This window comes from Merops nubicus, unplaced genomic scaffold (assembly GCF_000691845.1).
Source record: "Merops nubicus isolate BGI_N331 unplaced genomic scaffold, ASM69184v1 scaffold36242, whole genome shotgun sequence".
Classification (NCBI taxonomy): Eukaryota; Metazoa; Chordata; class Aves; order Coraciiformes; family Meropidae; genus Merops; species Merops nubicus.
This window is the reverse complement of record NW_008596295.1, coordinates 41,677-68,077: the sequence shown is the minus strand read 5'-3', so window position 1 is coordinate 68,077 and position 26,401 is coordinate 41,677. Positions and strand designations below refer to the sequence as shown.

At 41.3% G+C, this 26,401-nt stretch overlaps 1 protein-coding gene across 1 annotated transcript in view; it reads left to right on the top strand.

The window, feature by feature from the left end:
* LOC103769160 (chromosome unknown open reading frame, human C10orf76) overlaps positions 1–26,401 on the top strand; it is a 117,699-nt gene that overhangs the window by 59,162 nt on the left and 32,136 nt on the right. The gene's annotated exons all lie outside the window — the stretch shown is intronic.

The following is a 26,401-nucleotide window of genomic DNA, read 5'->3' as shown; positions in this document are numbered from 1 at the left end:
GTATATGTTGTTTATTTCAGAAGTGGATGTAATATTTACTGGTCAGAAGTTATCTTTCTGACTTGTTTGCTGGTATTTTGGTCTTGAATCCCCTTGCTAGGCACAGGCAAGTCATGTACTGCAAAGCTAGGATGCAGTCTTGTAAACATCTCGGGGGTTTTGTTGCAGCACAGAATCCCAAAAGCTCTGCTGTTTTCTCGCTTTGAATGGTTGTATTGTTTCATCCTGTTTACGAGAACAATCCTAATTATTCCTCTGGTTGCCTGAGTTCATTTCCTAATTGACAGATTTCAACCTTACAGTTGACATCTTTGTTGGTAAGCTCTAATGCAGCCAGGAAGCAAAGCCATGAATAGCCTCTGCCACCAGATTCCCTTGGCCCCAAGAACTGGACCTGCTGGAGCATGATTGAAGCCCAGTTTGAAGCAGCTCTTTATAGCTTGTCGAAACTTTGCCCATGCTGTTTTTATTCTTTAGATAAATATAAGGGACTCTGATCTCCACTGGTCTGAAATCTAGCATTCAAAATTTGCTTTAATGGAGAGAGAACATTAAGTAGCTTTCTTCATAACCCAAACAATGTGAAAATCATTGTGAGCTTAAATAACACCTTTATCCCTTGAAAAATTATGTAGTATAATGCTGTTTTGCTGTTTCTGTGTTTAAAAGAAATCTGTGGCTCACAGGAACAGGCAGAGTTATTATTCCCTCTGAAAGTCTGGGCTGTGGGATGTGTAGTTATAAAAAAAAAAAAAGAAAAAAGAAACACACACACACAAAAAAAAAAAAACCAACAACCAAAAACAACGCACAACAAAACACCACACAAAAAAAGCTTTTCAAAATCCAGTAACATGTATTTCTTATTATCATATATTAGTGGGGGGCCTAAAATTTGGTTTTGCTCTAGAAATGTAAATGCCTTATTCTTTTAACTCTCCCTTTAGGACTAAATTGTCAAAGTACCTGCTCATTAAGTACATCTGCTCATTAAGGTAATGAAGTACCTACCTTATCTTGAACTGAAAGCAAGGATAATACATTGTTAGCATGACTGCAGAACTGCAGTCTGTTTGAAGACTGCACCAGAATCTGGAGCTCAGTACCCAGGGAACTGTGAGAGGAGGGCATCTTGTTTGTAAGAATTTGTTCATTAAAAGAAACACATGTCCTAGCTTTCAAAATGAAGATGCTTGGGTTTTAGGAGGTGTGCACACAAAAGGCAGTGGGGGTTGTCTCACCCTACCAGCACAGAGACTAGCTTCACAACCATCAGTAAATACCAGATGCTATAGCCAACACTAAAGTGTAAGTAAAATGCTGACTGGAGCGATGGGGAGGTCGAGTGAGTTGTGATTTTTTTATTATTTTTTTTTTTCCCCTTCCAAAATGTAAAAATATTCTGGGCTCTATTATCTGTGTGTCCAGATAGAGACCGTAAGATGCATCAGAGCTTCAGGTGGTCTGAATTAAATTGGCTGTTTGGCAATCCCAGAATGCAATCTTCTGTTATTACCTTTTGTAGTTATTAATTTTTTTCCTAACTCTTGTAGCTAGAAGAATAATTCAGAAAATGATGGCCTAGTGCTTCTGAAGTAGCAATTTCTCCCTTAGCTTTGAGGTTGGATTTCTGTTGCATGTCTCAAGGGACGTGAACTGTGAAGGTTGAACAGCCAGAAATACCCATGTGCTTGGCTGCTTCTCAGCAATCTAAGCCAACCAGATTAAGGTAACAGTGAGCTCATGAAGAATTCATCTGTGATGGGTATCGGGTTCTGATATCTCATGCTGATAAGGGTTTAGCTGAAGGATGTTACTCTGGCAAAACTGTCCCAGTGTGCTTCCTCAGCCTGTGCTTCTGTGGTCACTTGGAGCAGGTATAAACTGACAAGTGTTGCTGAGCAAGAGAATTCACTTGCCATTCATTCCTGCCATCTCATCTGAGTGAAGCAGCCTGCATTGTGCAGCTGCATGTAAGGGAGGAGGATGGGGACCTGACCCAGGATAAAACTGTCTAGGCAAGAAAAAACCCAGCATGTTTTAGCCTGGGTTAGTCCTCGAGTCTTCATACATATGTACAAGTGGTTGTGTCAGCCCTGTAGAAGGTGTGCATATGAACAGCTCAGCGTTGGGGAGAAAAGGACAATCTTTCTAGCAGCACTGACCCATTACACCAGTTTTAGGCTAGTATGCTGCTATTTTAAATTTATGTCCACTGATGTGACTCTTTGCAGGGGTCTAAGTACATACTCTCTTGCTTGTGCTGGTATAGTGCAGGGCGGGGTTTGTAAACTGTTCTTGCTGTTAAGAGAAATACCATCATAACTGTTGTCTAAAATTTCACTTTGGGTACTGGGCTTGAGACAATACTGCCATGAGCCCAAGAAGTGAGAATTTGGGTGCTGCTTGGAAGGGGTTCTTCATTATTGGCACATTGAAGGGATCTTGCTTCAGTGAACTCCTGTTTGACAGGAAATAAAAATGTGGTTTCAAATACGCCTTATTTTGAGGATGGCTGAAACTGGAATGACCTTAAAAACTCCCTGGCAATCCTTTTTGCTAGAAGACTTTGAAAGCCCCAAAGCTTTTTCGTGTTGTTGCTTTAGTGATTAATTAGGTCATCACTTTGTGTGTTAATTACAGTGACATTTTTCTTCTCATTAGTTGGATTATGGAAAGTTTTTGAGTCTGTGTGGGATGGGAAGGAATGGAACTTTTGTGGCCAAGGGAAAGATGATTTCAAACTTTAAGACACTGAATTTCAATGATGGCTTTGGGTACCATGGAAAAAATGCTTCTATCAGCTGCAGAAAATGTAGCTGGTATGTGTTTTGAGGGCAGGATAAATGCCTTTTATTCTATACAAACTTAGGATGTTGCCCACACTTCGGATGAGGAATTTTAAACTGGATCCTGCTTCCAGAATGTTGTTGTGTGTTAATTAACGTAATGCTATTGCTGCTGACAGTGATGCAAATATGATATACTTTATATAAAGTTCTTTATGGGATGTCTGAAAAACCTTAACAGGGACACTCTTAGCTGGGGGAGTGTACATGAACAAAGGTCAATTGCTTTTGCTTATACTTCTTTTAATAATTATTTAATGTCCTATTTTCTTACAATTTTGCAGCACTGTTTGTTTGCTTTGGAACCTGAGCTGGACATTAACTTTTTATGGGCATTTGAGACAAGCTTGTCTGAGGCAGATGTTCTCTTTTAAACTCAGAAAGCAATAAGTCTACCATGTGTTGGTCTTAATTCCTTGTTCATTATTGTTTGAAAGCTGTGGTTGCTTTGAGGCCAGTCCATGTGGGCTATCTTGAGCCTTGCTTGAAGGAGCAGACTGTGCAGTTCTAACTGCATAGCGCCTGTTTTTCTTCCTTGTTTGGTGACTTTCACTCTCAGCATAAACTTCTGTCAGAAATGATTGCCACAAAACAATACTGCTCTGAGATCTTTAGTTTTGCAGGAAATAAAATTAAGTCATATTGCAGTAAGGGATGTTCTTCCCAGGTTCTTCTCAACATGGTTGATCCAATACTGGAACAGATGGCTCAAGGAGGTTGTTCAATCTCCATCGTTGGCATTTTTTGAATCCTGCCTGAATGCATTTGTGAACAAACTGGCCTAACTGGCCCTATGCTGAGTATAAAGTTGGACCACAAAACCTCCACAGATCCTTTCCAACCTAGCCCATTTGATTTTAGAGAGCAGTCTCTTCACAGCACGGTCTAATGGTAAAAGAAGCAAGGAAGCTTGTTTGCTTTGTGTGCACTGTGCTGTATCTTGACTCTGCGTGCATCTGCTAAAGATGCTGCATGGAGCATTTATTTAAACCAGTGGGAGCTGGTGGGGCTTGGTGTCTGTTTTCTTCCTCTGAAAGATCAGTTAAGGGTAAAAAGTAGAGAACTTGCAGCAAGCGTTGCTGGAGATACCTGGTATTGTCTGCTGTCTGTGAACTTACCAGTAAATTGGATCCTGCTGATGAGATCCAACTATGCAAGTCAGTTGTTTGTGAGGAAAACACTATTCTCGGTATGATTAATGCTGTGGCTGATGATGGGGAGAGAAAGTGCTTCTTTGAATAATGCCTATAATGGCATATTCCCCTGTGTGTGTGTTTAAAAGAAGAGTCTATGGCTATATGAAATAGAGGGCGTTTAAGAGGCAGTTAATGAGAAGTGAAAATGATAGCTATGGTAGATTAATTGTTAAATGAATTGTGCCTGCACTTGCTGTCATTTTAATGTGCTATTGGTCTAATTCAAAGTATGATGTTATATAGCAGGAAGGCATCAGGAAACAATCCTGTGCACTTAGGTTCAGGTCAGAGGAGTTTAAAGGCTTCGAGTGTAGCTGTCTTTTCTGCTGTGTTGGGTTGCCCCCCTCCCCGGGGTACCAAAATCTGTATTTTGATTAATTTTTCTTTTATAAGTTTTCCCCCATGCTTTCTTTGGCAGTGCAATGAAGCAATATTTTCTTATAATCAGTTTAATATGAGTTTTGTTTTAACTGTTTTTGGAATGAGGTACTGCTAACCTGAACTTGATCTGGAACATAGCTCACGTATTTTTTGATTTATTTTTATTGTACTTTATTTCCAGGACTATTTATTTCACTTTGATTTGGCACGGGGTTACTTTACATTCATATCTTCAGTGTAAGTGGAGCACAAGCGAAATTGTCAGGGTAGAAGAGGACTGAAAGCAGACAGGCATTGGTCTCATCCTGTCAATACTTCAAAGAAATCTGTCTTTTGGATTGATTTGGAGTGGCAAAGGGGTGAGAAGGCATTGGCAGAAACTGTATGTTTCTAGCAAGCTTTTTTTCACGTGGCCCATAGCCTCACTGGAGTTGAATAAATTTTCTATGGCTTCCAGATGAAGTGAAATGTTGCCACAAATCTTTTTGGTAAAGCTTAGTGGTCCCTGTTAAGACTTAGATGCACTAAATGGTTCTTAGGACCTTTTTTGTCTGTCTGATAATACTTTTTTTTTTTTAAAACAAAACAAAACAAAAACAAAACAAAAAAACAACAGAACAAACTATTTGTTGTGATTGGAGGGGAATCAGTTTGGGCCCAAGGACACGTAGAGGATGTGAGCTTTGATTGCTTTCAGCCTCTTAATCTTCATGATCCAGACTGTGCACTCAAGCACAAGAACAGTAATGACCTCTACACAGGAATATAGGAAAACGCTCAGAAGAAAACCTTTCCTAGGAAGAGGGGGGGGCCTTCCAACTCATCTTCTAGAAAGATAAACTTGAGTGGGGACAGGTGCAGACAAGCACCAAGAATGAGGATTTCCTTCTGAAGGACACATGCTTTGCTCACGCCAGCACAGTGAGAGCTACTGGCTACTGATGTAGTGGGAAGCGGAAGGGACACGGAATGGCTTCTGAAGCTAAAGGGCAGTTTGTATGTAATAACTAATGTAAATGGACAGGGAGTATCATGAATAAATCAAAGTTGGAAGTGAAAGGATTTCTAACATTAAAAGCATCAAGGGTGGGGCAATCTTGTGGTAAGTTAGAACGATGCAATCTAAACTGACCTAACTCCACTTAAAACTAGTCAGGGAAGGTTTGTCTTGTAACCAAGAACTGGGGAAGATGGAGCGAGCCAGAATCCCAGATTTGCACCAGGAAGAGCCCAGGTAAGAGATGCCTGCTAAGGTTCTTGATGAGGAAGTGTTGATACATTTTTTTCTAATCTTATTTTTTAAAAAAATTCCTCCTGCCCCCATCAGTATTGTTATCAGCTCCAGGGCATTATGGAGATGGGTCAGATCAAGCTGGTCAGCGGATTAGGATATTTTTCAACTAATCTGGTAAATACCACTGCAGTGCATTATAAAGTATAAGGTTTGTAAAAAGTTGTAGATGTATTTTGTAAGTTATTTGCTTCCTGCACCACTGATTCAGAACCTATCAGTATTAATAGGCTGGCTGGTTCAGAAAGACTGATGCCACTCCCTCTTGTCAATCAGGGATCACTTCTACAATAAAGGAAGACAGTAAATGTCTTCTGTAAAATTCAGGGGCTGGCTAACAAATTGCCGTTTAGAATACATTACAGATGATGAATGTGATCTCCTTAAAGGGAAATCTATTCGTTTGACTTAGTGCTCTTACGATTAATTGCTTGCCAGATTAAATCGCTCCATAAAATGTAGGCTACTTTATTTGATCTCTTCATGATGAGATTAGCTAGGCCATGCTGGTTCTTTGTATGTTAATTACAATGGTATTTTCTTCTTCAATTTAATTATTAAATTGTTTAGCACAGCATGCTTTCTCCTAGCCTCAGGAAAGATGTCTGTATTTTTCTTTTGGCCACTGTTTTATAATCTTACTGCCCTTTTCCCAGACGTATTTGGTGTTTCCTTATAGAAGTCTCACACTGCAGATGATACATTCTGAGGTATTTCTGTGTTTTCTTTGGTGTGCTGCTGAAACACCAGAATGGTACTATCTTTGCAAAAGATATTTGCTTTTTGTTTTACCTGATAAATCAGTGCCTGAGCAGTTCAGTATTCTCTCTGCTGCTGAAGTTTCAGGGCAGATTTGGATGGAAGCATTATGTGTGCTTTCATTGTTCTCAGAGGTCTTCTCTGTACTTGCTGACCGTATTCAAGACTCTCTCTTTTTTTTTTCTCCCCCTTCCTTTCTGAAAACCTCCAAAATAGAAACATAAGGAGCTGAGCAGCACCAGAATTGTGCTAACAGCCTAAAATTATTGAAGGAAGCCAACAGTAAATAATTTAAGGAAAATTAAGAATAAGCTATTTCAAGCTGTCATTATAAAACTTGCCCCAGTCTTTAGAATATTATTTCATTCTCCCTTCATCAGTAAGGAACTCAACTACATGCCACTACTAGCCTACACATACATGTGCACAAAATAACCCCATTCTTTTGCAACACTAAGCCTGGGATTTGTATGTAACCTCATGTGCACACAGCAACATTACAGTTGCTCTGGTGTAAAGCTGTTGGTTTTCTTTATTTTCTTTTCTTTTTTTTTTTTTAATGTTCATGCTGCTATATGACTCTAGATTAAATAATTTGCACCAACTAAACTGTTGTGGTGCTTAAAATCATTCAAGTTGCTGGGTCTAAAGTGAGGCTTCTCTCTCACCTAGCTAAAATACCCTTTAAAAAATTTATTTCTAATCTTTACCGTCTCCCTTAGTGGAGTATTAACTTCAATTGGAATTGTTTCCAAGAGGCAAGGCAAGTTTTTGTATTAATTTCTATTAATTAACCTAGTCTTTCATTTGCTGTGTATTCAGAGCTTAAAAAATTTAAAAAGATGTTACAGAACTAGGAAAGTTTCAGAAAGGGACAGCAAGAATGACCAAAAGTATGGAACCAGATGTGCTATGAAGAACGTTTATATACATGACAAGTCTTTGGGCTGGAAGAGAGATGGCAGAGAATATACAGGAGTTTGTAAAAAATATTAAATATCATAGAGAAGATGAAGAAGAGCTGCAAGAAGAGGGTGCATCAGAAGATCAGATAAGCTCAAACCAAAGAGATACTGCTTCATGCAAAACTTAATTAAGCTGTGGAATACTTGAAAGGTTGTGTGAATTTAAAGAAATGGTTATAAAAATGAATGGAAGAAAATCCCATCATAGATTACTGATCATGCAGATGTCATCTCTGCTTCACATACTGTTTGGACTGCATGGGGCTGGAAGTAAAGAGGCTTTTCTGGGGCAGTATCACTTTATCCTTGTCTGCTTTTACATTATTACCTGGGCTCCCATTTCTAGGCTCTTTCAAAGTCAGGACACTGAGCTGGCCTTTGCTACCTCAGTCTGGCAGTTTTTAATGTTTACATGGATTTTTATCTGTCAGCAGCTTCTCAGAAATCAGTTACTTGCTTCAAAGCAAATAACCGAGGGTAAGGCAACACGCCAGTGTGCTCATCCCACTGCTTTCAGAATTGAAGGATTATATTTTACTTACAATCACCCATCTATGTTATACATGTGGTTTGTTAAATCTGCCACTGCTTTCAAGTCTAGAAGACTGCATTCCCGTGCTAGGTGTCTGTAAGGTTTCACTGTTATGTGAAGGGAGTCTCTTGAGTTCATTTTGACCTCCATGGGCTTTGTGTACAGAAGAGAAGGCCTCCAAGCCTTTCTGTGGCTTTCTGATGCTGTTTGCATGTGCATGGGAAATATTGTCCTTGGTAATTTAGAAGAGAGATGTCTAAGGAAGAAGGGTATACTTTCCTATGATCTTGTCATCTGTCTAGCAATCCTTTGCTCTTTTCTGGGAGTGGTAGAGAAGTGTGTAATTTTTTACAACACTCATGGACAGAAGAGTAGAATGATTAACCATGGAAGATTTTTCTTCCTTTTTTCTCTAGAAAGAACTCATGGAGAGCTGTCAGGATCATGATTTCATAAATCTCATGAAAGTAAAACCCGTGCCAGCTGAGCAAGACATGATTTTTAATTAAGACTAACAGGATTTTTTGTCTCCTTTTTTTTTATTTCTTGCTAGCCTGGATTCAAACATAACAGTTGAGAAGAAAGGCCGCCTTGTTTGTCAGCTGAAGAAGACTGAGTTGGTGGGGCATTTTGAGGCTTCTTTGATTGAAAAAAAAAAATAAAAAAAATAAAAAAAAGGCTCTAGGAATTTTATTTGGTCAAGGGAACAAATCCTTTTATTGATCCTTTGTAGAGCAAGAGATTGAACAGAGAAATAATCTGGGTTTTTTTTCTGTTGCAGGATACTGTTCTGAAGGAAGTTCATGTTGGATAATTTATCATTCATTCCTTTTTCCTTCTGGCTACTGCAGATCCCCATGCATTGCTCTATAAATAGATGTGTAAAAGGTTCTTTGTCTTTAGAGATTTTGGCAAAACTTTTACTTCACTAAATGCAAAAAACCTGCCTATCATCAATTCTCAGTGCATAAGTTAGATGGGTTAGGAAAACAGATGGATCAGGGTGAGAGATTTCTGCTCTAAGTGCCTTAAGTAGTGATCTGCTCTTTGTGAAGAGCATTTACCAGTGAAGACCAGCCAAGGTGAATTAGAAGAGCATTATCTGGAAATGGGCAGATGTGAAGCCATGTAACCTGCTGTCATCTGCCATCCTGTGCTGGGGTGCTGGAGCATGTCCACTATGGAGACAGGCTGAGAGAGTCGGGATTGTGCAGCCAGGAGAAGGGAAGACTCTGGGGAGACCTTATTGCAGCTTTCCAGTACTTAAAGGGGGCCTACAGGAAAGGTGGGGAGGGACTCGTTATCAGGGAGTGTCGTGATTGGACGAGGGGTAACATTTTTAAACTGAAAGAGGGTAGATTTAGATTAGATATTAGGAAGAGATTATTTACTGTGAGGGTGGTGACACACCAGAACAGATTGCCTGGAGAAGTTGTGGATGCCCGTTCCCTGGAAGTGTTCAAGGCCAGGTTGGATGGGACTTTAAGCAGTGTGGTCTAGAGGAAGATTTCCCTGCCCATGGCAAGTGAGTTAGAACTAGATGATCTTTAAGGTCCCTTCCAACACAAATAGTTCTGTGATGTTGGCCCAACTGAGGGCTACATCTGTATGGAGATTGGGAGGGTCTTTCCCTCACTTATGGACTCATGCTTTGATGCTCCAGCTAGTTCTCCTGCCTAGTGCTAGTCTTGCAGGCCAATTCTGTTCCTCTACCTATGCTACCTGGAAGCACCAACACAGGGGAGGCTGAGAAGTGTCTCCTTTGGAGTACACCGCTGACCTGACTGAGTGCCAAACTGAATTTGCCTCCTATCCATTTCTCCCTCAGTCCATGGTGCCTCTGACAGGGAAAGCCATCTGTGTTACAGCCTTGTTACCTCAGCTTAGGGAGGGAAAGGAAACAGACCTATCGTATTGCTTGCAGTCTGATTGTGAAGCAGTTTAAATGACCTATTGCGTGCAGACTTAGCCCTGACTGTTGAGCCTCTAAAGGTACAGTACTCATCGAAAGGCTGGGTGCCAAGTGCCTCTGATTCTTGACTTTCTAAGCAAACCTTTCCTTTGGTGTTACCAGTTATTCAGTTGAAAGTTTGCTTGGTATGGAATGCTGCTGTGGAACCCTACTAAGGCCCCATCTGCTAAGAGCTTGTATTGATTTGTGTCTTGGTTTATAAAAGCCTTCAGTTCTCCTTGTGTAAATGCCATAAATAATGCAGATGTACTAGATGAAATGTGCTGTAAGAACATCCCCAAAATCATTTTGGTCTAGGTTGAACTGAGCTAATCTAATCACGGTTAGGAGTTCCTCAATAGCTCTGAAGCAAAAAGTGTATTGTCTTATTCTAGCTTCATGTATTAGTCAATACACAGGGGTAGGAAGATAGGTATTTGAAAGTGGTAATCAACTTTATGAAACAAGAGCTTTTAATGTTAAAATATTACAAAACTTCATCTGAAACTAGTTGTAAGTCATATATATTTATACGTACACAGTGGAAGTACAGTGAAATCCTGTCCTGCATCTGTGATTTATCTGCATAATCCTCACATTTGTATGCCTCTTTGTCAGAAGGACTGCAGTGCTTCAGAGGCTATGTGTTTATATACTAAATAAATCATTTTGCCCACTCAGAGCAAACAGCCATTTTGTGGTAGCAACATAGCAGAATGCATTTTAGTAAGGGACATTAATGAATAATTTGTCCTTTTGAGATTCTATGGCCTTTAGGGCCCAAAAATATATAACAAAATGTATTTCAGATTGGACTAGGTCCAGATCTGTGTGAGAACTCTTTGGCAGTCTTGTAGGAAAGTATATGAGAGTTTTAGAGGTGACCTGTTTTTAGAAATTGAATTGGACTTTTGCCCTGTTTTATGTCAGTTATATGTAGAGAAAGCAAAAAAGGAAGAGGGATGTGGTATTTGTTAGATTGTTCTGTTAGAAATATCCAGCGTATTTTCTTCAGAATGGTCTGTGGTCATGGCAGTTTGGGTTCTCTGCATTGGACAGATCAGCTGATGGACAGTGGTTCCTGCAGAAGAGAGAGAACGTGTTTGTACGCTCATAAATGCATTCTAATCAATGTTTCCCGGTTAGTTACTTGATGTTAGGTACCACAGTTGCAAGATGAAGAGTGTTGTTTACATGCTATTAATATTGTTAATTGAGAGGAAACATGGATACAGCCTATTTTCAGAGCTGAGTCTTGTCTTCCTATTACTTTTCTGCATTGATGGCCCCCAAACCACTGATCAAATAGCACATTGCAGACTACAGCTGTAAGACAACTTCAGAACTCACTAGTTCTTCTTCGGATTGTTTAGTGTCAAGCACTTTGTCTTGGCGAAAGCAGACAAACCACACAAACCAGGGTGCCCTTTGGCAGAGTTTTCAGGAATATGGGGGTCATATGTCAGCATTCATTACAAAAGGAACTCCAAGTGCCCAAAGGAACTTAGAGAGCCCTTGAATATCAGCTCAAGGGAAGACTTTAGAAGTCATTGACATGGCTGCTGGTCAGACTTGACTTTAAATTTTCACCATTGGTTCTCTAAGTACTGTTTGCTGACATGCATACATTATAGCTCATCTGCACAACCAGACAACTTGTGAAAGTAGAGATAAGTATTTTAGAACCTTTGTATGTTAGTTTTATAGCACATATTGCTGAAGTTCTGTGGACATGTGAAACTTGCAGTGTTTCTTTTGGGATTAGTGGTATGCATCAATAACAGTGCTTCACACTGCAGGAATAAGTGATATGATAAAGCACTTGTGGAGCATCCCTTGAAGGCGAGGATGTTGAGGGTGCACTTCCTTAGGAGGTAAGAACATAGTGCTATGTGGTAACTTTTTCAGTGATTAGAAAGGGCATAAGAATTTCTGATAAATTTTGCAAGTTACTGGACGACTGGCACATTGTTAAATTCAGTAGATGAGGCATTGTGATCTGAATTGTTTTGTAACCTGTCAGGCAATGCAGTTGATGAAAAAACAAGTGCCGATCTGCAAAAGAGGGCTGTAGCTTGAAAAGCTGTGGCTCAAGAAGCATTGACTAGCAGCTTTACTCTAGGTCTCTCATGAAATGTTCAGCTAAAAAGGTTTATTTGACCCTTGAAGTGTTAGCAGGAGCAGGAAAGTGATTTTATGATCACATGTATTTTGCAGTTTTATCTGTTAGACGTCTGTTCGAAAAGGTATATTGAAAAACTGGAGAGAGGACAAAAAGTCTTAGTTATGAGAGGCTAGTAAAAATGCTTTCAAGATTTCAATACATTAATTGCTTTAAAACAAAACCCTGAGGTATGTTCTTTAGAATGTTTGAGCATCTCTGAGAAGACAAAATACCCAAACAGGAAAGGAATGTAAGGCTGGACACTGAAACCAAATTGAAGCTGCCAATTAGGCACCCATTTTTAATAGGTAATTAACCATTGTAGTAAAGGGCAGAAAGGATCAGTTTTCTTCCTTTCTCTGTATCTGAACAGAACACCTTTGTGAAAGATGCTCTAGCTAGCTGCTGGCATGAGACTACACAGTGCAAGAATAATGTTGAAAAGTACAGCAGCCTGTGATACACAGAAGTTCAGACAAGCTGATCTACTGACTTGTACTTTCATGTATCAGTTAAGGACTGAGTTAAAGATCTCGTTTTGCCTTTAGAACTTAACAAATTCACTCTGGATTGATTCTAGAGGCTGTGCTTCAGGCTTGTATTTTTGCATTGAGAGAACTCTCCTGTACATCAGCCTTAGACCTACTGAAACTTATCCACGCAGCAATTAAACAGAAGGTCTACCCTGAGACTTATTTTGAGTTGTTGCTGCTTTTAAGACCACAGGACAGAGAGATTCAAAAATATGTCAGTGAACTGCAAGCTTTCCATTTTCCTGCAGTTTGCAGTCACCATCATGGCCACACTCAGTGAGTATGGGCCAGGATAGAGGAGTTGTGCTGCAAGGAGGTGTGGAGAAATGACTCAGTAGCTTAACCTCCTGGTAAAAATGCTGTGTTTGTAATTTATATTTTCAGCCATACATGTTTCAGTTTTTATATGGGAGCAGGGATTTGCCCATTGTGTTTCAGAATGGCAAGAGTTTTGTTTTCTGCTAAGTTGCAATAGCAAAAGTGTGCTTCAGAGACTTCAGAGTCTGTAAATCTGTTTCTTTATAATGTATATTTTTACTGAATGAGTTTTGCTCAGCCTTCCATGTTTAGTTGTGGACTTAGTGGACAAAAGCAGTAAATCATACTTGGAATTGGCCTCAAACCCAGAGAAGGGTTAAATAGGCTGTTTATTTCAGCGAAGTCTCTCTTCCAAAAGTGCATACATGTAGAGTAGGTGTCACACGGTGTTCCTGAGGATGCTTGAGTCTTTAGGTCAGGATGTGGAGACAACCTTTGACACATGAAGTCCTGCTTATCGGCTTCAGGGTCTTCAGTCCCACACTCCTAAGAGGCCTCTGTCTCCATGTGTGCAGGTAGTCTGCAGTTTGAACATGACTGGCACTTCCTATAGCAATGCTTTACATGTAGAGGTAGGGCAGATACTGAATCTTCGTGGTGCCCACCATCAGGAGAAGGTAAACTGTGCCAAACTGCCCCAATTGAGTGGGCTGCGATGAATCCTAATTCCTGCTAGAGCTCCAAGAGAACGTGACCTTTAGAAGCTAGCTGTCTGGCTGCAGTTTCCCTGAAATGGCTAAAAACACTTAAAAGTGATGGTACAATTGATTATATGTTAAAAACCATTCAAAGAAACAGGAAAGGCAATCAATACTCAGCATGGCTCTACTACTGGGTCATAAAGACCTGGTCTGAGGGAGGATCTGAAAAAGCCCAGTACAGCCTGTTTTGGAGCTTTCGTTAGCTGCCCCAACATGTCACTGCAGAGAATCTGTAGGGGCTACAGGCGGTCTTTGCTCTTCTCATGCAACCTCTTAGTTCTGCCTCTTGAATAGTGGCAGAGGTGTTTTGGGGCAGTGAGTCAGTAAGGCCTGTTGACACTCACACTCGCCTTTGCTGTTCAGGAGGTTGAGCGCCCTGTTTACTCCTGCTCCGCTGTGCCACTTGTGTTGAGGCCAGAGGTTCTTTGGTTCTCTGCTGTCTCTCCCTCTTCATCACTATGCAGAACGAAGCCTTACAAGTTGCCTGAATATTAATTTTTCAGGCTTCCTGAGAACTGTGGGCAGTAAAGGTCAGGGAAAGTATATTTGCTCCCATTAAGGCAGAATGGAGAACACAGAATCATGGAACCGATTAGGCTGGAAAAGAGCTTTAAGGTCATCAAGTCCAACTGTTAACCCAGCACTGCTGACATTAAACCACATCCATAAGCACCACATCTACATGTCTTTTACATACTTCCAGGGATGGTGACGCTACCACTTCCCTGGGAAGCATGTTCCAAACACAACATGCTAAGCAAGGAACAGGCGTGCCAGCCTGGCATGATACATCTCAAACTTGGCCCTGCTCTCAGCATTTCTGACCTCCTGCCAGGGGCCTACAGCTAGATTTATCTAGCTGTGACTTTTTATACAGAGCAGTTGTGCCTCTCCTCCAAACGCAGATATGCAGCATCTGAAGGCTTAGAGATCTGTAGATCTCGAGCTGAGCTTCCTGTGGCAAGAGGAGCTGTGCTAGAATGGAGAGGTGAACCCTTCATCCTGAGGGGTTAGTGGGTCTGCAGTGGGTGTGCACGTGCTGTGCAGGTAGACACTCTGTGCTGGAGCCAGTGGTTTATTGTAGGGGTAGCTCAGAAAGAACTTGGATATACGTGTTTTCCAGTGCAATGCTGAAATCAAAACACTTTTCAATATCTGCCATTTCTTCCTTTGAAATATCCTCGCCTCATTTTTTTTAATAGTTGGATGCTTTTGATATGAAAGTTTGATTTGTCACAATTTTTCTCCCAAATTTTGTATTTCAAAGTTGAACTGAAACCTTGAATGCAGTCCAAAGTTTTTTATCAATTCAAATTAAAGGTAAATATGAAATTTTAATGGAGAGGTTAAAGATCATACAGTTTCATTTGCAATTTGAAACAAAACCAGACTTTTAAATTTGAATTTGAAATCCTTTGTAGGAAAGGGATCTTCAACTTTGTTTTAATTTTGATTGTCTTTCTTGTTGAGTGTCACAGTGTAGCTTGTCTGTGAATCCAGATGCAGTTCTGCCCTTTAGATAGCATTCAGGTTTCTTCTTTTCCCCCCTTTTTTTACTTTTTGGTTTTTTTTTTTTCCCCCTACAGAAAGAGGCTTATACATTTTTCTCTTTTTTTTGTATAGTAAGCACGCTGTCAAGCCTTGGCACTCTCAAACTGATAAATGTCATTAGTCATTACCATCAAATGCCACAGCCCAGATCACTTTTGCTGCATTGCTCAACTAGCACATGTTGGCTGTTAAACCAGCAGTCAATCCCTTTGATACTGAAAGGGTTCTGTGGTTATCTGACCTGTTATTTAAAATAATAATAAAAGTTCTCTGATGACTTGCATGGTTTAATTCCTTTAGGAGTCTTGCAACACACATGGAAATTTTGCCATGCAAGCTAACTTACACAGCACTGGAGAGCTGGTGGCAAAGAATGCTTTTAAATATAGCCAGGAAAATGATGACTTAAGCAAGTGCAGTGTGGGTGGAGGGGACAACGAGGTTTGGAAGGTGAAGAGTAGCTTGATTGCTTTTTGTTGCATTAACAGGGTTTTTTTCTGAAAGTTTTACTAGTATTTTTGGGGAGATTTTTTTATGGCATTTTGCCTGGCAGTAAATGCTGTATCAGTTAGGCTGCAGCAGTGTTTGATCTGCGTTAAATTGTCAGAAAATTCTAAGTGTGTGCCTATCAATAGTAAGTAATTATGCATATGCTCAGAAAGAATGCTAGCCAAGGTAACAGAAGCCAATTTTTTTTCATCTTTAAATGTGGGGGAATCTACAGTATCACTCACAGAAATGTGCAGTAATTACTTGCAGTTTAAAACTTTTTGTACTAGTGACCTGTATATGTTCTGAATACATATATTTTTTTTTTACCTTTTTTTTTTTTTAAGGTATACCTGTTCCTCTGTATTTCCCAAAATGCTTAAATAGATCTGCTTTCCCTTCATAGTGTATGGCAACACTTAACCTCAAATGTTTCTCGTGCTGAGATGATATTGGCAATGCTGGTTCACAAGCAACACCAGGAAAAAGACCCTGGGCCCTTGTGTGCAGGCAGAAGAGAGGTGAGATGTGGCAGGACTAGGAATCACCCTGCTGCAGTGAGTGGACCAGGAAAGAAGTGCTACCTTCAGTTTTCAATGGAAGAGATAAAAGAAAATGTGGAAAAGTCGAATATAGCCAGCACTGCATTTCTGCCAATGCAAGTGTAATAGTAAAACGACAATTCAGATTTCAGCAGTCTTTTAATGCTGGTGTTTGCTACAGCAATTCCAAATCAGATAGAGCTTATAGAAATTAACACAACCAAGTCTGGTGACTTCCTTTTTGGTATTGGTTATTTTGCAAATAACTAGAAGACGTTTGGTTCTTTAGATCACGTTTCCTTGCATTTTCCTACATTTTCATTTGATTATGGGTAACATTTTTTAATGTGGATACACAGATGCTTTGAGTTTAAAAAAGAAAAGAAGGGGAGGTGGTAAAACACAGCAAGGTTGCACAACTTGGATGCTGGTCAAAGGTCTGAAAGGTTTAATTGGAAACACTGGTTTAAGAATGGTATAGCTAAGCTTCTCAAAGAAAATAGCTTGAAATATCCAATTTTAGTAGCCTGTTAGAACCAATGTACCTCTCTAGTGTGTAGCTGTGTATTAGCTATTATAAGCAAAAAGCAGAGGCAAACCTTTAGCTCTTTTTTCATAGACAAAAGTCCAGGCCTCCTTACTGCTTGCAGATCTTCTACCACCTGTTTTCTATCACATGTAACTGATTAAAAAACGTGTGGCATTTTTTTAGCAGTGAACAATCAAGAACCTTGAAAAACACTTCAAAACTCCTAAATCGTAAAAGAAACGTTAGTAACAGAATGCTATAGGAATTTGGCTTTTTCTTTTTTTTTTTTTTTGATACAAATTCATCAGCAATTAACTTTGAAATGTTTGGTGCTCCATTATTTGTTAGATTGAAGAATCCTACTTCACTCTTGAAATAGGAAGTGTACTTCACTGGCCTTGTTTTCAGCAGCACCCATACAAAGAACAGAGTATTAAAAATAAATGTATGTATGAACTACAGAACCAAAGCTTTGAGGGAGAGGTGAGCACAGGTATATATGTCAGGTATGATGTTGGGAGGGGAGTTGTGAGTATTTGAAATGGAAATTTTCTCCTCTGGGTGACATGAGAAAGACTGTCCCTAAAGATTTGTCCTTCAGCAGCCAGTTCAGCTGAATGGGGTTTGTCAACATCTGCATGAAATTTGGTGCAGGATAGGGATATGCAGGATAAGAATAAAACTCAAAGAAACCCCAGCATCATTGAAGTGATTCTGAAAATCCTCAGTGTAGGCAGATGATTGAAAAAGTTGCCACTTGGGCTGTGGTGCATTGACCCTCGGTTCTCCTTCTGTCCTCACTGTTGTCCAAGGAGCTGCATTTGCATGCGGGCTAGCTGAGTGTATGACCCTACTCTGCAGTGACAATGGGTTCTATACACACCTGCTGTCAGTCACTCACCCGATACCTTGTTCAACTCCAATAAATCACTTGTTTCTGATCATCACCCCTTAGATCCTGAAAGTAGAGCTATCAATAGAGAGTAGATGTTTATGAGGTCTGCAGATACTGGGATGGAGGGAGCTTGGCTTTCAGGGAGACAGGTCTGGTTATGGGAATTAGATAGGAAAGGAGATGGGTAGATACTAAATACTTTCAGGAAAGGTGTTAATACTTATGAGGAGATGAAGCTCTCCACTGGTCCACAAACCAGGTACCCTACCTTGGGAAAACAGAATCTTAATTGATTAACTACAGATCCTTAAGCTTTTCAGACATGAAATAAGTATCATAGCAACAGTACCATTCACTCAGCTGTAATGCTGATTTGCTCTACAGCTTTCCTTGACAATTAAAACAACCTTCACTTTGTCCCAAATGATGGGTGTTGACATCTTTATCGATGATGTGGTATTCACTTGGAGTGTGTGGGAGTGTCATCAGAGCCCATGCTTTAGTCCTGGTCCTGGATTTTGGAAGACAAGGCGTTGCTTTAATCGCTTCCCATCAGGCATTTCACAACAAACGTGATTGTCATTTGCACCTGTCCAATGAGAAAATATTGTTAGGTTTGCAGTATCTTGTATTTCTAGAGGACTGCACTGTAAATAACGAGTTTCCATCAGCATGGTGGCTGGTAGTGTCTGAAAGGTTAAGATTCTGAACTCCTTCACACTTACATGGCTGTGCAGGTACAGCCATAGCTGACACTTGGTGTAATTAAGTTAATTAAATATCATTGTGGGACTCAACTTCATTTCCTCTGTGAAGTAGGTTTGACTGTAGTTGCTTCTTGCTTAGGCAATGTTTTTTCCCCTCTCAAGAGAGCATCATTTAATATCTAGCTACTTCACAACTAGGTTGTATTGTTCAACCCTTTACTTGCTCAATGCAGACAAATGCCAATGCTTCAGTGCTTTCCTTTCCCATGGGATTTTTGGCACGGGCACAGTCTTTGCTGTGGCAAGAGGAGGCCTGCCAGAGTCAGTAGAATAAGGTTGTGTTGTGTGGCCTAAAGAGAAAGGTTTCTGTCTTGCTCCCCCAGTCTGCAAAGGGGCTGTTTAGGACCTCCTGCAATACCTGCCAGCTTGCACCTGACAAAATGGGGTAATAAATCATTTCCACGTAGGCCAGATAATACAGGGTTGATGACAAGTGTTGACTAGGTTAATTAGGCTAGCAGCCATACTTGTTGCCTTTCTCAGAGAGCTTTAAAAGGTCTCAGTGGGACAGTTTATAAACTTTTCAAATTTCACTCTTTGCTTGATATGTTTGGGAGCTGGTGTGTGTAGTCCATATGACATTCTGCACTAAATGCAGCATCCAGTAAGCTAGACTTTCTGCTTTCCTTAAAGTTAAACATCCTGTGATAAAATAGTAATTAAGATACTAATGGGCATAAAAATAATTTAAAATATTTTAGGGTTTGGCCCTGTTTGAGATTTTGCAATGTCTTGTGTCTCAGGAGGCTTGGATGGCAGTCTGTAATGTGAATTATGAAGCAATGGGTAGATGATGACCCAGGTATAGTGCTTGCAGAGATTAAATGTTTGCCAAAAGTATTTTACTTCAGGTCCTGTTCAGGGTGGATCTGCAAACCTGTCTGGTAAACTCTTGTAAAATGATCCTCTCCTTTTTCTCACCTTCTGGATTAGCTATTTCTTCAGCTAATCTTTTGTTTTGGAGAGCAGGTTGTCTTGTACATGCGGGAGTTAAAAGTATTTGTAACTGAAGGGATGTGTCATAAAACACTGCCTCAACACCAACTACATTTCATTGCTCTAAAACACCTAGCTACTAGGGAGTATTGTGCTGTTTACATCAAAAGTGCTTAGATACTAAAAGAACCACAGCCTATTTGGTCCATGGACTGCATTTTCTGCTTGTTTTGCATATCTGAAGACCTTTGTCTGGACAAATTAATATGCATGCAGTAAGAAGATGGGTGAACGTGCTGCAGAAAAGATTGTTTAGACTCTGAAAAAGATACTTCCATATTAATATTGCTTGTGATGGATCTGTGCAGATACTGAGGCAGGACCATGGCCCTAGGGCAGTAGCTACCTTCAAAAAGCAATATATTAAAAAAACTTTTAGAGGAGGGCTTTTCATTTTAGAAGTTGGTTGAAATTTCAAAGTTGGTAACACAACAGTGGAAACACAAACATTGTGCTTAAAATCCCATATGCTGGCATATCCTGGTCAGCTCGCACATCTTGAACATGCTACACAGAGTTGCAGGTAGCCCAAGCCCAGAGGGCAGATATTTTTTATCTGTTACATTTCTGTATTCTGTCAAAAAGCACCAATTCTGTTTGTAGTTAGAGGTGAGCAGGTATTAGTTAACTGCTGCTGTCTGGTACTAAGGTGTAATGGAGGGCTGGCTTTTTAATGCTTTTACTTGGGTAAAAGTAAACTCTTGCCATACCTTCATAGCTAGTACCCAGATCTTTCAGAGCAATTAAATACTTCATAAAACGTCATTTGCTCTCTCATCAATTACATGATCGAGGTAAGAGATGTGTTCTTCATCAAGTCATAGCTTTGTTGTTAAGGGGTCAATGACAAAATGGCAGAAGAATGGGAACACAGATCAGGTTGGTGTCCTGTGCTTCACCAGATATTTTCACTTCCCGTGCCTAAACATTTTCTACTTTGTCATTCATATCAGTTAAACTAGCAGTGCCAGGTGATGTATAGTTAAGAATTTTGATGCCTACTTATTGAAAGAAGGGAACAGAAATGTATCTAGACTAGTTTCCAGTGATGCACTGGCTGCCTAAAATCAGGCAAGAGGATAAATTCCCTGAGTTGTAGTCTCTAGTAAGGTCATGCAACAGTCCCAAAAGAGTTAACTGCTCACCCATGGACCTTCCTTAGTTAAGAAGCCAAATATAAATAATTTAGATGTGAGGGTGGTGGTATTTGGTTTCTTTGGCTTAAATGTATGGATGTGAACTATAAGAAGAGAAGATGAGCATGTCCTGCAAGTCATGATTATACCAGGTTAGTATCCAGCAAACAGTGAAGTGGAAAGATGCACTGTGGAGCTGCATGGTGGGTCAGAAAGCACATCTGCTTCTGCCATTGCATGATGGGGCTTGGTAAAACAGTGCTGAAAATTGTGAGAAGCTCAGCTGGTGTGCATGCATTCTTTTGTCCCTCTTTATTAAATAAATAGACCATGTATCTCCCTCTGCTGTGGAGCCTGTCATGGCAATCAATAGGTTTCAGTATGGCAGAACTGAACAGGTGTAGCGGGCTTATTTCTTCTGTGAAATTGCAGCTGACTCAAGATATTTTTTGTGAGCTGTAAAGCAAGCGCTTTTGACTAAAATATCCTTTTGTCTTGGATTCTCCCCTGCAGTTTAATATTGTGTGTGGAAGATGCTTCCCTCTGTGAGTTGTGGACTTTCGGCTTAATGTCAGAACTCATTAAAATGTAGGAGCAGAAGAAATTTAACAGACTGGGTTTAAACCACAGTAGAAGAAAGAATTTAGTGCACCATTCCAGAAGGTTTGCTTGCTTTTAATTGACGCACACAACTTAGGTATGGCAGGTATGTGTACTAAGTGCCTCATGGACATGTGTTAACATAATCTATACCCTCTCACCCCCTGCCAGGTGGGGCTGTACATGTGGAGTAACTCAATCTAATTGTTGCAGGCACTAAACAGGTGGGGTTTTATTGTCTTGAGTGCTAGGAGTGCTGAAGAGAGCAATACCAGCAGGATCCTTGCCCCACACAGCAGCTTGCTGACACAGAGCTTATGGCTGGGAGTTTTGTACAGGTCATCAGCAACCATGATTGTGATGGCATGAAGACAATAGGTGGCTTGTATTCATTTTGGTCTCTGTATTATGTGTAATTTACCTGCTGCCTTGTGCTTGAGCCGTTTCCAATGTATCGTGTAGTAAAACACTCTGAGCTCTTCTCACTTTGTTGCTTTAGAACACTTTGTGGAGGTGATTGTTCTTATTCCTGTTTTATAAAGAAGCTAAGGTGTGCGAGAGGGAGCTGCTGTAGCAAGAAACAGACAAACTCTTCACTACAGATTCCTGTTCCTGAACAGTAACCACTGTATCTCAGGTCTCCCTTTTGTAGTAAAGCACCTTTATAAAGTGGAATATGATAAAAGTCAGCTATGCCTTTTCCTGCTTCTGCCTGTTCCTCGCCTCCGTCGTGGTACTACGAGCTTAGTGCATGCTGGAGTATTTGTCCGTCTTGGATACTGTCAGTTTGTGCTGCAGAGAGAAGGTGAACTGGCTGCCTGTGCCATCATTTGGCTTTACTTGGTGGAGACAGAGATGTGCTCACTGCTGCCCCGTGCCCTGTGCTGGCACGAGCATTCAGTTGAGAAGGTGAATGTGTGTACTGGGCATAAAGTCACCCTTGATATCCTCAGAAGGGGTAACTACTAACCAGATTACTGCTTCTTTTTTCCACTGTACTGGGATGTAGGGAGAAGTGAGCTTTCAGTGCTGCTTTTATTGTACAAGAAATGTCTGAATATGCAAAGGATGGTTTATGCCAGGCACTGCATACTGACCTGCAAAGCAGGTGCAAAGACCAGGCTCATGCAGCAAATGATGGCTCAGCATTCTCTTTTCTATAATAAGCTTTGCAACCTTTCTGTTCGTCTCTTAGCCTACTGCCAGCACCTCCAGAGTGCTTAATTTGACTGCTCAGGACAAGAGGACAGTGTTGTCTTATGGGACTCTAGAAACATAGCTGCTGTCAAGTAGGAGTAGGTATGAGACAGCTCATCTTCAATAACCTGATGGAGAGAGTTTGGAGGTCAGAGAAAACATGCTAAAGAAGTGCTACTTGCCTGAGCTAGTGATTTTGCATTTCCTGCACATCAGACCCAGACCAGCTTGTTGTGAGGTTAGGGTGGGCAAGGTGGTGTTCCTTGCCATGGTGGGTGTACGTGGGCTTCAAGATGCTAGGAATTAAGGGGCTGGTAGATCTGTGTTGCTGGTGCATTTCACTTCTCACGTGTGTTGTTAAAACTGGTGGCAAATTAAACTGAGGAATCAATTAAATCTTTTCTGTCATGCATGCCACGTTGGTTTTCACAGGAGCCCCTTTCCTGTCAGCAAACTCTCCATCCTCAGAAGCTGTTTTACCCTAAGCTTCCAGCTCATGTGTTTTTGAGGGGAAAAAGGGCTAAGAACAGTCACTTCAGGACTGGCCAATCTTTGCAGCCTCAAGAATAGACTGCCCTGGGATCAGTTGCTGTTGCTCTGCTCATCTCTGTCCTACGGTCTTTTCACCTCTGTTTTTCTTGATCATATCTGCCCTTTTGTCTCCCTTTTCCTGTCTCTGTGCTTCTGCCCTCAGTATTCTTTTTCTGTGTTTCTTCTGTCCTTGATGTATCGGTCTCTGGGACTGAGGCTTTCCACCACTCTGTACTTGTGCAATATCTGTTACAATGGGACCCACTTTTACTATCTGGTAACAAGATTAATACAGCTAGTACAAATAAATGATGCATTGGCACTTAGGTTCCTAAGTCAAGGTGGAACACTTTGTATTTTTCCTACAGTCATTCCCTTCTTTCCAAAATAAATAAATAAATGCAGTAAATACGTAATAGATGCATAAATGCAAGTGGCCTAGGTTGTTCATCCTGAGGAAAATACAAGTTAATTCATATGTGTCTCTACATGGCTTCTGGCTTCGTGGTGTCTGGGTAGCTTGCTGTCTGAAGAGTTGTGTGAAGCTCTGATGGGAGACGTGTGTTTTTCCAAGAGCACTGGCATGGCTAGTGAGTAAATGACTCACTGGGAGACTGAGGAATAAAGAATGTAGAGATTGCTTGTGGCCTGCCCTAGAGCACTAAGCATTAGCCTCAAGACAAGCCTCTGCGAGCCAGGTTTTTTCCATTCCTGAACAATTGCTTCACCTTATGCCAGTTCAGCATCCTACCCTTGTCCAGTGAGTGTCTCCTCTTGCTAGTTGACTGCTGAACTGTGGGTCTGTCAGAGAAGGCGGTGTTCCTGAAGTGACATCTCTCAGTCCCTAGAGAGTTGTGTCCCAAAAGCACTCTGAAATTTGTATGACAAATCGCAGCCAGCCCCAGCGAGGGCTTTGTGCGGTGGAAATATTTATGTGTACACGCTATCATAGGCCAGTTGGGGAACTGCAGTGTTTTGTCTTGTAGTTGACACTTCACTGTTGCTTTACAGATGTCTTGAAGATGCTAGTGCTTCATGAATACGAAACACAAGGTTTTAATTTTTTTTTTTTTTTCGTGATTGATATGAAGATCTCAGCAGAGCACAGTGCATCACAAATCTTTTCCAAGCGTTAAAACTCCTCCCCAAAGGTACTGGCTGATATCCCAATAATCAAGGCAATCTTAGTGTAAAAATAAAACATTGCCAGGGCTCAGCTGTTCCATTCTGGTGCGTGAACCAGCAATGGCTGAGCCGCTGTTCTATTGTCCATAAGGGGGAGACTGTGCTTAAAAGCTCCGGTCCCCTGTTGTCTCCAGGAACAAATGCCTGTGGAGTGGCAGCTTTGCAAAGTGAAATTCCAGCTGTTCGTCAGTAGTCCAAGAGGCCAGCCGCTTAAGAGTATGCCCCAGGGACAAGATAGATTTTGAGAGCTGGAAGAATAGCAGAGGCATGTCAGAGTGGTTGGTGCAGAAGGGCGCTGATATTGCAGAGCGCTTTGGGCTGAGTAGCGATGGAGTTTCTTGTAGCAGATGTGAGGAGAAGCTGCACCATGTGCAGAGCCTGGCTGTGGTAGCGTATGCTGGGCAGCAGGAACTTGGCTACACAGAGCCAGAATCCAAGCTTTTTGTGCTCCTCTGCCCCGGGGTGCCTGCAGATTCAGGAAAACAGCTTTGCAGGAAATCAGGTGGGAGAGAGTTGTTCAGAGTGAAAGAGCTCTCTTAAAACTAATTAAACAGCTGAACTTCTTCCAGTCGTTGAGGAGTTGTCCATTCGCCTTCAGGGAAATGAGGAAGGAGACTTAAATTCTTTCTCTTCCTTAATGTCTGTTGATTCTTACTGCAGTGGCAGCTGGTTGCTGGGTTTGCTTTCCCTGGGTGAATCCCAGCTGTGATTGCAGGTGCCGCTCCACTGGCTCAGATCCGAGCAGGGATTTGTGAGCAGGCGGCCCATGTTGAAGTGCTTCACAGCAGTGGATACAAATAAATGCTAAATCTATTCCCTGGTATGTGTTGGAACCATGTGAGTGCACTGAACCCCTCCAAGCTGCCAAACCTTCTGTCGAGCCAGAAGTTAAGTTGTTGTAAGTCTGTGTTCCCTTTCCATAGCTTGTAGTGTGTCCTGTAGGAGTGTAAATACAACTCCAGCCAGGCATGAAACATGCAACTTGAAAGCCACAGTGTTTGAGAGGCTGGGTAATGGGGAGTGTGATTGCGACTTGCTTCTCTGGCCCAATTGAAATGGGGAACCTGGACATCTCTCTACCTGCCTGCCTGCTTGCCCCCCTCTGGAGGGAGGAGGGGTAGGGAAGCCTGGCAGGGGCCTGGGTGAGTTCACTTCACTGATGTAATTGTCAAGGCAGGTGAGGCTGAGAAGCTCCCTCTGCTAAGTACGCCCCACTGCTGTAGGAGCAGTTGCTGGAGAGGCTGCCCCTGTGCAGGGGCTGTATCTGGAGTGTCAATGAGGTGGATTGCTGGGAATGTTGCTGTCAAACCTGCAGATTCGGTTTGGGGTTTTGTTAGTGTGTTGGGTTTGGGTTTTTTTCCCCCCACTCCTTCCACATGGTTTATCTGTGTACTTCAAGAAGTAAGGGTGCTTCCAGGTGGATTTTCTTTCCACCAGATCTGATTAGCACCATTGAATATCACTTATTCCCAGCACCAGCTCTTAGCTGTGATAAGGTCTGGAGAAAGCAGCTGAAAGCCCTTCTGCAGGGAGGGGTGTGGGGAGGAGGGAACACATTAAAGTGCAACAGAGGGAGAGATGGAATGAATTTTCATGCTGATGAATATGAGAGTGAAAGCCCTGACTGCTGCTGTGGTGCAATTTGGCCAAGCAAGTATTCTCCTGGCACTGTCAGTGCACATCTGTGCTGAGCACTGACATGGGCTGTTCCCATGATGAGCATTTACCTCAGCAGTGGGTCTCATGGGTAATATCCCAACTAGACCACTTGCAAAACCTACCCTGGGGAGACTTTACTGTCTTGCAGTTTGTCTTCGGAGTTGCACTTGACAAGCAGAGAAGCTGAGGAAATAGTCCAGCTGCAGATTTGTTTTTTTTCCCCAATTACTATTTTACTTTCAATTTTAGATTTTTCACACCTGGTTCTAGATCCATTTAGAATGGAAGAGGATTATGTTGGTGCAGGCAGTGAGAGAAACGAGACAGAGGAGTGATCAGTGATTCTGCTGCTGTATTTGGGATGCTGTCATAAGTTATCACTAACGATCTAAATTGGGGCTGAGGACTAAAATCATTATGGGAAAAATTCAAAGTAGTGGCTGCAGTGATGGATGACTACAAGTAAGAGCCAGCTACAATATTTTAAACGTAGTGAAGATCTAAAGCAATAAACCCATCAGCTTCAAGGCATTGGGCAACAGAGTTCCCTAGAGCAAAATGTTGTGTGATACCAGTTTTGGAAGGGATGAGGAGACACTGTTCCTAAGCAGGATGAGGCAGCAATGGCCAGATTTGCTATGTGTCTGTTGGAACACTGGCAATTTGCAGCCTATTCCCAGCAAG